Source organism: Coturnix japonica, chromosome 3, assembly GCF_001577835.2.
Source record: "Coturnix japonica isolate 7356 chromosome 3, Coturnix japonica 2.1, whole genome shotgun sequence".
In the NCBI taxonomy this organism is placed as follows: Eukaryota; Metazoa; Chordata; class Aves; order Galliformes; family Phasianidae; genus Coturnix; species Coturnix japonica.
In genome coordinates, this window is record NC_029518.1 from 28,552,009 (window position 1) to 28,562,479 (window position 10,471).

Genomic DNA, 10,471 nt, shown 5'->3' on the forward strand with positions numbered 1-10,471 from the left:
ACAAGCTATTTGATTCCTTGTTGGTTTATTTTGCTTTGCTTCCTTGATTTTTTTTCCCCTTTGCACACTTGTAACTTGAGGGAAGGGAACAGAAATATTTCAGGTGAACAAGAAGGGTGCCAAACTGTGAAAAATGGCCTCCTCCTTACCAGCTCCCATTCTTCCCTCTGAGGAGCAAATTCCAAAGTGGGCAAGTGAATGAGAGCTGAAAAAGCCTTATATTTTCCAGTGTGGATGTGGCTAGTTTCCCAAGCTCCAGAATTTCAGCAAGAGCCTCAGGAAAAACCCTTCAAATGACCTAATGTGACAAAGTTTGCATGTCTTTTGTCTCTTGAAAAGCAAGAGGTAATTTTCATCTTTCTTTTCTGTCATTACTTCTTATTTTGGGGGAGATACAATCACGTTCTGCAATATATTGTATTTTTATGGAGCATTGTTTTGTAAAATCATCACCTCCTCAAGACTGAGTTAGGAGGAAAGAATGAAATTTCATTGTAATGTCACTTAGATCTATCACCAGTCAGCTCTGGTTTCTTCTCACTTAATTACTCATCTCATCCTGGACTATTTATATCTTATAAACGCTTGGTTTATTTTTCCCACTCCAAAAGAATGCAGCTATAACAAATTGAAAACAAAAGGAAAAACACAAAGTTGCCTCAAAATGACTGAGCACGGAGTTGTTCTTCTGAAAACCCTTGAGCTTCCTGATGAATTATGAATACTTAGCAAAGAAGAAAGCCTAAATCAGCAGAGATTAAACTGCAGACTTTTTTTTGCTGAGCCTTTTTCCTTTTTAAATGTTTATAGTGAAAGCACTGTTTTGTTCACAATGCATTAATTCTTACTGCTTGTAAAAATTATTTGGGGAGGTATCATATTTTAAATACTCATTTCCAGTAGTTTTTCCACATTACCTCTTTGCTCGTGGGTCTGTGTTTGCAGCCAGTACTATGTAACAATGGCTTCATTTCTTTCAAAGTTGATACATTTTACATTCTGAGTGTGTTATTCAGTTCCTTTAATATAGTACTACTAAATCAAAATGAACCATTAAGTTGTTCCCCACACGTTTAAATTTCCTAACACCTCACCTATTTCTGTATTCTAAATGTGTGGGGAGCATTCTTTGCTAACATGTGATTTCAGCTAAGCTGTGACACTTTTCAGCAGCTGAAGACTTCTTGCTCAGTTGTCACATAGTGCTATAATTCAGCTTCCCTGCAATAATATTTGCATTACAACTATTAAAATATGTTAAAAAATACACCCTGTGCAAAAATTTTGTCTTTACTAAAAAGGGTAACAAACAGAAGCAGTGATAGCATATCTTATGCTTAATATCCAGGCTATCCTGGGCCCCAGGAAAGTCAATGGGCATTTTGCCATTGATTTCAGTGACACCAGGACGTCGCTTTGGTTTTGAAACTAGGGCTGGATTGTTGTTGTTTTTTGTTTCTCTGCTTTGCAGCAGCATGAGAAAAATAAATAAATTCCCAGAAAACAAGAATCAACTCAAAACAGTGCGTCCCTACAATAGTTTCATGGTCACTATTTCTAGGACAGCGAGGGCCACCTCTGTGAGATGCTTCTGTTTCTCCATGTTCTGAAGAAGACTCTCATGGTGGTTTAGCTGTATCAGATTGCAGACTTGTCAGACCCATTGGATCCCATGGATCAATATGGGGTGAGATGGGAGCTTCATGTTGAGATTTCATGCCACCACAGACATTCAGTTGAGACCTACTTGGGTTCTTTCAATTACTTCAGTGCTAATAGGTATCCAAATAACATCCGCTTATGCCAAAACCTGAACTTCCTTGTCAGAAGTAGGTCTGACCACAGTGACCTCTAAGTTCAGGAGTTCAGGACAATGTTATTGTTACACTTAGCCAGGAATAAAACCACACAGCAATGCAGCCTCTAACAGGCTCACAGCATGGAAGAGCTGCTTCTTAGCAACAATAGATGAACATCTCACTTAACCTGCATGCAGCAGCTTCCCATTCCACGCAGGACAGATCCTGCTGATCCTTTAATGCTGATCAAGACCCTAGACTCTAGCAGGCTCTTTCAGAACAAACTGTAAAGTTCAGGCTCTAGTGAACTCACTTTATGGAAACTGCACAATCATCCACATACAGGAAGGAGGAACTGGAACTGAATGTTTGCAGAAAAAAGCTGGAAGGATCATTAAGGAATGAAAGGCCTTTTAAGAGATTTAAATAGAGTAGCTTGTTTAGTCTACCCAAATGAAGATGAGATGAATGCTGTCAACAAATATACCGGTGAAAAAGTATAAACACTAGGAGAAAAAGCCATTTAGGGTAAAAAGCAACACTGGCAAAAGGGTACAAAGTGACCTTTAATGGTTTTGGACTGGGAAAACAATAAGACTGCTGCAAGAATTGTTGAGGTTATGGCAGTAGCAGAGGAGGCAAAAGCATGTAAAATGGACTTTGACATATCTGTAAAACTGACTATAGTGTTACAAGCTGTGATCTGAGAGTTTGGTCTTGATAAACTCAATTCAGTTTTACCTTTTTAAGACCTAGTCTACAAGCAAAAGTGTACTGAAATAACTCCATCCCTTGCCTCTCCAGCTGTGAGTAGGACCTTAACACAGCAGCTGCATTCCATAAGAACAATGAAACAAGTCCAGGCTCCCTCACAAGCAAGAGAGACAGGGACTTGGCTTCTCCTACATTTGGAACGTGTTTCTTGTAGAACTACAGATAATTTTCAGATCTCACTGCATTCATGACTAAGTATAAAAATAATTTTCCTGATTTCCTACAGCAAGATTTATGGGTGCATAGACACATTCAGATTTCAATGAGTTTTTACTTATTCCTTTAAATGGGGAAAGGGAGCAAGCAGGGAAAAAGTGAGGTTGAGACTTTCATTTCTGCTATATGATGATCATTTTTAAAACTGCTTGTGAGAAATGCAAATTTAATTCAAGATTTTTCACCATTTCCTTCAAGCAGTTTCTTCTAAGATGTGTCCATTTCAGGAACTCAGAGACGTTACTCCTGAGCTTCTTGAAGTTTTGCTGTGCCACATTAATAAAGAACTTGGTAAAAAGAGAATTTGCCTTTACAGATGAGCAAGATAATGGATGTTCCTAGAATTCCTTTTCATTGTGCAACACACAGAGGCAGTACACAACTATTCAGACTCTTCTCATGCCCTCATATTCCCATTAAATTTATTCTGATAATCTACCTGAAAGAGATGAAAAGAATGTCTAAAGGTGATCTATCTCCTTCCTGCCCTGCTGCTGAAGAAAAACTCAGAGGTGCAAACAGCATCTCCACACAACTCAGAGAGGCCTTCCTTGGCTGTGTGCTCTTTCTTAATATGACTGACACATCTTCAGAGTTTTTAAACATACAGTTGAAGTAAAGCATTAGGGCTTAGACTCCTTACAATCAGATTTAGATTTGATGATTTCAAATTCCTCACTGTATTTTGCCTGATGAGAAGAAACTGTTGATCTAGTACAGTAAATACTTGCAGGCAGACTATAGAAGCAGCAGTTATCCTCTCTTTTAGCACACTCAGCTTGTGGGTAATCTTATTCAAAGATCTGATTTGTTTATAAAAGACAATAAAAAGAGAGATCTCTGATGTAAAGCAGTTGCTGTAGGGAGGATTTGAGCCATTTGGATCTAGCATTGCAAATAAGAGAAGGGGAAAACAAACCTATGAATGGATGAGATTGAAAAGATTTATGAGATCATCTTGAAATTCCTTCAGGATAAACATGAGGAATAAGTTACCATAGAAAACAAGTGGTGAATATGTGTTCAATAGATACCTGATTGTTTCTGAGGAATACCAAACTGTATTGTTCCAGTGTAGACTGGTTACATGTCATGGTTACATTTCAGATCTGCGGTCTAAACTGGGCTGAATGGGAAGATTTAAGGTCATGTACTGGTGGAAATTTAACTGGTGTTTCTGTGGAGGATTTCCCAACTCGTTTTTCGTTTTTGTAAACATCTCTTTGCCTCTAGAATGGTCAATAGGTGATGGCCAGAAGAAAGACACTTGGTACTTTGATGGAGCCTTTTTGCCTAGGGCTGGAAGGAAGAGGAAGGAGCCAAACCCAGAGTTACTGGGGCATTATAAGCTCACACAGCTTCCTATAGAGAATTCTATTTTCTGTTTGTTTTCTGACAACCACGTGGATCAAAATATAACTTTAATGTGAAAATTCATCTTTCATTCTACAGATACTAAACACTACTGGACTATAAAAATGGTTTGAAGATATATTGATAAGAAAGCTTCATGGAGTACCATGGACTTCACTTATCCTCAGGTCAGTTCTAAGGTTTTCAGCTTATTAAGCAGTTCTACATTTTGGAAGTCCTTACTTTATCAGGCCTAATTGATGGTATGTAAGTCCCACAGATATATGCAAGTTGTTGCGGTTATATGAATGGATCTGAGATATCTCTTTGGTTCTTTCTTTCCTATGCAAAACCTATATAAAATCCTATTTAAATCAACATCTTACATTGTAGGAAGAAGGAAACACACAAAAACTGTCTTTTTTTCCCCCCCCAATTTATTCTTTTACAGTTGAAGTGATGAGTTTTTGCTTATTCAGTTAGAATATCTTTTTTTCCAGTGACACAGTTTTCTAACTGTGAAAAAAAATCTTCCATTTTTGAACTCTTACATTCCATGTACACTTTTGACTAGAAAAACACTTTAACTGTGCAGGAAAACGAGTTCAGAATAAAGGAAATGTGCTTGTATGAATCATAACATTCCGTTTTGAAAGAAAATGTTGAGATTCAGTATTTCAGTTTAAATCACATCATTCCTACTTTGATTCCATCATGTACAGGCTTTTTATGTACATAAAGAAAAAGATCTGGCTGATCTGAAAAGCTGGCTTGTATCAGATAATAATTATAATTTAAAATAATTTTGGTAGAAAATGCAATGAATATTGTTGAGCAGGTATAGAAAGCAAATTACAGTGTTTATCTACATCCTTTGAATGAAGACTAATGGAAGTTTGTTTTATCAATAGATTTTCCCCTACAAGGAAACCAAAAAATAGCCATACACAAGTCCAATTTTACATATCTCTGCCTGACGATGACAAACTTTTTATGAGGTAGTTTAAGTGATGTCTTTAAGACATTTCCTAAAAAGGAAGAGATAGAATTGTCCACAGAAGATTAATAGATGTGTTAAGAGATAATGAACAAACAGTCCAAAATTGGGCTGCATGCTGTTTATAGCAATTTAAATTTGTTTGAACTTAGCACACATCTGAAATCCAAAACACAGAGTCAAATGCAACATCACTTTACACAGTTTGCTTCACCTGACTTTATGCACTGCAGTGTGGGACACAACTGAATGCACAATTAGCTCAGTTTTCTTTAATGTTTACCAGACATTTGATGAAAGTAAGTAACTAAGAAGCAGAAAAAGACCCTTGTATTATGTTTGTCTGCATCAAATGCAGAAAAGGCTATAGAACAAAAGGAAACCTTTTTTTTTAGATGCAAGAGAATGCCAGTGATGTTATAGACTGAGTTTTATTCTATATCAAAAAAGATAAATTACTCCGTGGGTCAGCCATTAACTTATATTCTTCTCTTAGATTTGGCCACTGGCCTGATGTATCTTACAAGATGATAAGTGCTATTAGGTTATAATTTAAAATAGTTTCTCTCCTCTGGGAGAGGAAAGGGGAGTTACTTGGATTTTTTTTTTTTTTTTAATTTATATTCAGTTTTCAGAACTGCAAGAAGAGATCTGCAAATGGAAAAGTGTGTTGTTTATATTTGGCTTGCTGTTTTGTTATATGATACACAGAAAACAAGGCACAGTGGGCTTACTCATTTCAGTGATATCTTGCAAGGTGCACAGTAAAGAGGCAAACCTCACAATTCCAGTAGGGGGAAGATCTAGGACTATGTAGACACTACTACTATACGTTTGAGTTTCTGGCTGTCAGGATGTGCTCTGGCAGCATCCAGTCTGAGACCGGAGTGAGACACAAGCACACATCCATTTTCAATTGCTGTGCTCAGTTTTCATGAGATGGAACTGGACATGTGGCCCATGTTCTGCCAGTGGAGATGTAGATTGGAAATATAGGGAAGAATTTGTACAAGGAGAGTGATGGTCAAACATTGGAAAGGTTTGCACCAGGAAATGTTGGAGTCCCTATCCCTGGAGGTATTTAAGAGACATGTGGACATGGCACTAAGGGACATGGTTTGATGATGGGTCTTGAAAGAACAGGTCATATTTTTTACCAAGCGGCCTTAATTAAGGATGTCCGTTTCTCTTTCTTACTTGCTCTAAGAATGGTGTCAGATACTTTGTGGCTGCAGGATGGTTTAATGTTACAGATACCACAAAGGTTGAATGTCTCCTGCTTCACATAGAAGGACTTGTTTCATGGTGGTCTGGACACACCTGTTCACACTTATCTGTATCTCCACAAATTTGACCCCTACCTGACATCTCTCCTCCCAGGTCAGGGCGCAGTGAATATCTCTCTGGTGCTGGCCATGTGTTACATTATTTCTTGAACTGTGGTGGCAGACAAGTTTTTCTAACAGCTTTCCAAACTTAAGACAGTCCTTGCTCTGCAGCACAGTTCCAAAAAGACAAACAATAGCAAGCAAACACAAAATTGTGGTGTCTTGGTGGTAATTCCTGAATATTTGACTTCCCGAAACTGTCACTATTTCATCTTGCTCTCTTTTCAAAGCTGTGCATTCACATTGCCTTATGATCAATCATATTTCAAGCTGTGAGTGAATACCAAACTTTTTTTTCTGATGATGATGTTGTATGTATGTAGTAAAGCATCCATAGTTCCATATAACGCTACTACTCACATAACCCAGCTGATGCCTGTGAGGCTAAGCACTGTCCTCAGAACCACTGACCAGTTACTTTTTCCATCTAAGCAGACAGAACAGACAGAAGTTGGTGAGAATGTTATATTTTCTTATTCTGGGGAGGGCAGTCTGAGCTGTGGAGAGATTAAATGATTTGCCAAAGTTTATGCCCACAGCTGAAATTTGTGCCAGAGCAAAATGAGCTTAGAAGATCATTTGAGTACTGCAGTCGTAAATGAAACTTTTCCTTTCCTTCTTCTCTAATATAATAAGCCAAATACAGTGAAAGCTCTTGTATCCACATGGATGCAGAAAGAGCGCATTTACAATCATCTTGTGAAGTTGCTCTCTCTATCCACGTATTTCTAGTGAGAACTAGAGTCTGGATAAACAACAAGTGATGTGAAGCTTTTCTGGATTGATAAAGTACTTGATAATTCAATATAAATACAAGGGCTGCTCTGAAAATAATGCTTCCTATTTTATTATCTTGGTCCACAACAGCAGAGGTGGATGTTGATGGTATGGCAGTAGATGCTGAACCTTCCTGCCAATATTCTGTTACATTTTGTTGCTGTGCAACAGAGGGAGTCTGACAAAATTGTTTCTGATATGGAAGTGTGTATAAAGCAGAGGAATGTAAGGCTAATAAACTTACAGAAGAGGGAATGAAATCTTATTGCTACTGATGGCTGTGGTTGGGGACTCAAATGATTATGGGAATATTGACTTAGCAAGAATAAAAATCACAAGTCAGACCAGGCACTCATGTGCCAGGGTCACACATGAGTGTCCCACTAGTTACTGCTCTGACTACCTGCAGTAAAATCAACCATTGTTACTCACTGAAGGAAGACATTTGGATGTTAAAGTTTATAGAGCTTTGTTGAAGAGATAAATCAATCTAGGCCTATTCAGTACAAACACATCTCTGTCTGTGAACCAACCTGTGATCCAGATTCCCGGATGCAGGTTGAACACTTTCAGAAATTTAATTCATATGCACATATCCTGTACTACTCCCAGAATGCACACTCTAAAGTAACAGAACATTGGCTTGATGGAGTTTGATATGATCCAGTACTGCTCTTATGTTCCTGCGACACTGATCTGTGTTACTTCGGACCTAGAAAAATACCTCTTCCCCCAGGAGGAAGGGGGAAGCCAAGCTAAATATGACGCTGAAGCTGTGTTTGTAGACACACTGAGTCCCTGGACCTCTGAAAGGTCAGTGGAAATATCTATTATCCTGGGAGATATTTCTCACAAAATTACTTCATGACCTCAGATACAGCTCAGTTTTATAAACCCCAAGTGATTTGCTGAAATTTGACACAGTTTCTTGTAGGGCTGTGTGGAGGGACAGAGCTTTCCTGCATTTCTGCATCTTTCCTGCATTTCCATGACTGTGCCTCCACTTGATTTTAAAATTCTGCTATGGGATTCAGGAAAGATAAACCTGGGAAGAGGAGGATGGGGGCACAAGGCCCTGGCAGTGTAAAGTTGTTGGCTGTGTGGAACTTCTCTGTGCCAGGTGGAAACCTGGTGTTGATCAGACTATGACAAGCAGAACTACTCAGTGTGTGGCAAGAGGTGCAGTCCGTAGAGCCAGACTTCCCCTGTGGCAAAGCACCTGGGATTTGTACGGGTGCCTAGAGGGAAAACAAAATAAAACAAATGTAAAACAGAACAACACAACTAATGGTAGAAATAATCACTCATGCACTGAGGAGAGCTGTTACTCCCCATTGCTTTACTGCAGTAAATCTTTGGTGCCCAAGATATGTGTTCAGCAGGATAGTAAGCATTATTCCTCACATTCCCAGCAGCTGGCCTGTTCCTGAGTGCCTCTTCCCAGGAATCCCAGATGGTCTGTATGACTCCAGCTGAGATTACAAAAGGTAGCACCCATGGATGGTAACTTCTGAGTGCTTGTTTTTCACTACAGCTCACAGGCTCTGGCTTGAGTCTGAGCCTGACCTGCTCTGACCTGGTGTGAGCAAACTAACTTGGGATATGTGGGAAAGGTTAGACTTGTGGCAGAATGGCAAGAAGCAAGGAGAGGATCAAGACCACTGATTTTTTTTGAAAGTGCATGAGACAGCATCATATAACACAGTGTGATTGTGTCCTGTGAATATCTGGAGACTGTGAACTCCAAGCACTTAGGGTTGAAAGGAGGCAAGAAGGAACTGGACAAAATTCACTGGACTAACTGCTGACATGTCATATAGAACTCATTAGATTTTACCAAAAGGTAGCTATGTCTGCAAAATATAGGGGCAGCTTCTGGATAAGTGCTTCTATTGATTAGCACTTTGTCTTTAAAGCTACAGCATTTTTAATAAGGCAGCAGGCCCTCTGGCATAACATTAGCAATTTGCTATATGGATAAATGTCATTTGTCTTTTCTCTGCCTGGTGGTTCTACCCAGTGTAGCAGAGTAAGTCCCAAGGCTCCTTCATTTGTACTCTGCCAAGATAGCATGTTAGATGGTTCCTATTGATGGCTATTTATGACTTACTGAAGAAAAGGTTAATCTGCATCTCTCAAGTAAAAAGCACCATCCACAAACATCTGCCAGATATGTCAGGGTCCTCACGCAGGACACCCACACCTACCCATGAGGCTCAGGGCCCTATTTCAGTTCAGTCCAGTCCAGTGACACTGTGGGAGTGAAGCTGTCCAACACAGCTCCTGCAGCATCCTGACAGTAGGTTCTAACAGAAGAGAGGTTCCTAAATGTATAAATTTAAGAAACTGAGCTAAGTAAACATAGCTCAGACTAAAGGTTGACCATCCACAAAGCTCTAGTCCTAGTTACTTAGAGCACAAACTAAGAAAGGATTGTCTTAGATCATGATGAAAAGAAATAGCCCAAGGAATAGTAAGGTCAGACTGCAATAAAGTTGTGAAAAAAATAATATTTTCTCAGGTGTAAATATGCTGGGAAATCTATTTCCCTCTGGAAATACTCTGGTGGATATTAGAATTCACAACTTACTGAATTCATAATTAGAATTATGCTAGCTTACAGAGAATCAGTCCTTATATAAAACGCTATGGATATTAAGAAGCAAACAAAGTATTAGGTGTATTATTGATTTTCTAGCACTAGCAGAATTCTAACCAGAGTGAAACAGTGGCCGATTCAGCCTTCCATTTGGACCCAGGAACGTCCTTAAAAACACATAAAATAAAGGCACATGTACTTTGTGCCTATATGAAAAGCAAACACGTGCAAGCAGAACAGAGTTAGGACGCTGTTCATTTAGTTGATTTGCTTACAACAACTGGTAATTTCTTTCCTTGGAGTAAAGTCTAATGTGTATCTTTTTAGCTTTCCCTTGCATTACACAAGCTTTATTTGGCCTTATTATGTGGGGTCCAACACCTTCCCTGCTAGGCTTGCATATGAGCTATTGACATGTGACGTATCAAAAGCTGCTTCTGATCCTGGTCATGACCATGGTTCTCAATGAGACAGCTGTCTGAAGTTCCCCTTCTCTCATCAGTTCTAGTCGAATGAAAACTTCTTGAGCTGATCTGCCTTCTAGGAGTTAAGCCCTTCTGAAAATTGG

The 10,471-nt window shown here is 39.0% G+C and overlaps 1 long non-coding RNA gene across 1 annotated transcript in view; it reads left to right on the forward strand.

Annotated features, from left to right (window-relative positions):
* The first annotated feature begins 4,000 nt into the window (after positions 1–4,000).
* LOC107311324 overlaps positions 4,001–10,471 on the forward strand; it is a 78,638-nt gene continuing 72,167 nt past the window's right edge. Inside the window, exon 1 of the long non-coding RNA XR_001553994.2 lies at positions 4,001–4,330. This is a non-coding gene — a long non-coding RNA (uncharacterized LOC107311324). The remainder of the gene's footprint in view (positions 4,331–10,471) is intronic.